This window comes from Coenobita brevimanus, chromosome 116, assembly GCF_032717465.1.
Source record: "Coenobita brevimanus isolate Jiangsu-jjx chromosome 116, ASM3271746v2, whole genome shotgun sequence".
Classification (NCBI taxonomy): Eukaryota; Metazoa; Arthropoda; class Malacostraca; order Decapoda; family Coenobitidae; genus Coenobita; species Coenobita brevimanus.
The window spans coordinates 4837966-4840864 of NC_137069.1; the positions used below are offsets into that span (position 1 = coordinate 4837966).

General features: G+C 40.0%; 1 non-coding gene across 1 annotated transcript; it reads right to left on the reverse strand.

Moving 5' to 3' along the window:
- Positions 1–1897: 1897 nt before the first annotated feature.
- On the reverse strand, positions 1898–2016 carry LOC145418844 (5S ribosomal RNA). The gene has a single exon (XR_013900749.1). It is a non-coding gene; the product is annotated as a 5S ribosomal RNA (ribosomal RNA).
- Between the last annotated feature and the right edge of the window lie 883 nt (positions 2017–2899).

The window sequence follows — 2899 nt, forward strand, 5'->3', positions numbered from 1 at the left end:
AGCTGATGTTTTCAGTGGACTCGGTGATAAAGTGGTAAAACCAGCTTTTTGTTTATTCCTATGTGTGTGTCTCAAATAAAAGGCATGAACAGATCTTGAATTTGGCTGTAATCTTGGTTTTGTTTTTTCTTTCAGGGAACAATCTTGTGGGCTCCTGCCCTTTGATTCCTTCTTCTTTAAAAAAAAAAAAAAAAAAAAAAAAAAAAGTCTGCCAAGGTACAGCTGTTGTTTTCTATGAACTGGAAGCTAAATCAACTATCAAATGGACTTACAATGAGGAATCACTGCATGGTTCTGCCACATTACTGACCTGGCACAATTACAGTCAAAATTTTGCTGACACTTCCCTGCCAGCTGTTGAGTGGAAGGTGATATATGGTATTGAGAGAGCAATATGAAACAACAAAAGGGACTGAGAAGAAAGGACGCTCTTATCTTCAGGAAAGAATTACATAAAATACTGATGTGTTTGGGAAAGACAGAGAATTATAGAAAATAGAGTACTGTGATGTGATTAGGAACATAAAGGGAATGAGAAGTAATATTAGTCTTTGATGTCTGGGAAGGAATGAGAAATCTGATACATGAAATACTTTCTTGTGAGAAGCACATGACAAATGGGTCTGAGGAGGAGGGACACTGACATTCAGGGAGGAATTAGATATAGGGAAGGCAGAACACAATGCTGGAAGGGGACTGTCAGTGAACTTTTGCTTGCAATTGTAACTCAGGTCCATGGAAAAGCAGTGACTGGCTTACCTTGTAATACACATTTTTAAAAGATAATAATAAAACTGAACACAGGCTTCTTCCAGTGCCAATGGTGCAGATAGGAGCTGCCATTATAAAAGCACCTCAACTCCCTCCCCCTCCAAGGAGGATGGAGGACTGCAGGGTGAAATAGGGTCCAAAGCTTTTATACTTAATATGGTATGGGTACAACACCAATTTTTCAGCACCAACTGGTCCAGCTTTTAATCTGGACAATATCATGAAAGGGCACTTGAAATTCCCACACCTGCTAGACTAATTTGCCAGGTGGCCAAAGTATTCAGTGTAGCGGGTACTCACTGGAATTTATTATGCTGCATGTCTTGGTGGTGACACCTGTATTTTGTCTGATTCTTATCTTACTTACATTAACCCTAGCTACGGCTTCTAAGAAAGATGCAAGTGTCAGTGGTGGTGTCATGCATAAACACCAGTCTATTTCAATACAGTCAAGCCTCCTTCATCATGGCTGAATGGTCCATACAGTGACAAAACCCCACCATCACCAACTATGGCAATCAAAAATTCACAGCCCCCAAATTTACACTCACTATTTAGCCTAATACCCAAATAATGATCCCTAAAACGACTGAAGGGACTGGATCAGCAATGTTTACACCGATTCTGCTACTCTCGACTGTGAACCAGGCAGTCCTTTTTACTTCTAATTAATTTTGAGCCACCACAGTTATCAATGTATTTTGTAAATATGAAATTCTCACAATTAACCATTCCTATCAACCTCTGTTCTTGTGAACACTTCATCAAATTTCTCATTTTTTAGTTAAGTTTACCTTTACATACTTTATCGCCATTTCAGTTAATATTCTTAATGACTACCACGGTAAATCCATAAGATTATTTTCATCACTGGTATCTATTGAAGCTTTATAAATGAGTGTAGTGCATAAAACATTATTAGATTTCAGAGTTGTTTGCATGTGAAAGTCATTTGCCATGATGTAGGCCATACCACAGTAACCAATACGTACTGCATTTTGGCCGCTTGTATTTTTTTTTCATTCATTGCCAGACGCCATGTATCCCAGACGGGGTGGCCAAGGGCTTAGAGTTAATTGTTTTACAGGGAGGGGCACTACTCCACCAACCCCACTTGACGTAGGGATGCCAACAGCATCTGGTGTTCCCAGGCGGTCACCCATCCAAGTACTAACCAGACCCAACGTTGCTTAACTTCGCTGATCGAACGGGAAGCGGTGTACTCAACGTGGTATGGCCGCTTGTATTCTTAAGTATATTTTCACTCACCTGTCTGGCCCTAATAGCGTATTAACAGCTATTTGGGAAGATTCAATGCAGTTACACATTTTATTATACTAAAAACAAAAACAATATAGCAGGATAAGATAGAACTGTTGAAAAAACTGGACCGTAGTGTTCCCGCGTGGAAGTTGCATGAACACACATGGTACTGGTTCCTCAACTGCTTATGATACCAAGAAGCAAAGGGAAAAACTACTGATTTTCTAGGAAGACACTGATTCGAAAAAGCAAATAAACATGAGAAAAACTATGAAAGAGGGTAAGATTACTGAACATGATATCGAATGGTGTCGATAGCGTCGGATGAAGTGGGCTTGTCGGGTAGCTTGATAACGAACCAGGCTCAGTTCTTCCATAAAAAACTTAAATTAGAACATGCGTGTGATTACTCTGAAGGATAGTGGGTCAGAGGTATATTGCTGAATTATTATACATGATCTCCAATGGTCCCAGTTGAATTATTGTACAATACGTGACATAAGTAGCCTCGGTTAGTCTGGCAAAACGGTTTATCCAACACAGTTCTGGAATGAAGGGTGCCAGAAAACTGGTGTTGTACCTGTATTTAAAAAATGGGGAAATGAAACACAGAAGCCTAACATTTATTTTTGTTGCTAAAGAGCTATTAGTAAGAGGGGTGCCTTCATGTGGTGGCACCGATACAAGAGGGCAAACTACAGGAAAGCTCTTCTGCAGTCTTTTTTCATACATCCCATGAGGAGGACTTTGGTCTGCAGGAGAATGGATATTTCAGCCTGCAGTCCAGTAGGTTCATATCCAAGGGCCTCAACAACAGTTTAACTGAATGTGGCCCAAATCAACGACCTATAATCCTATGTCAATA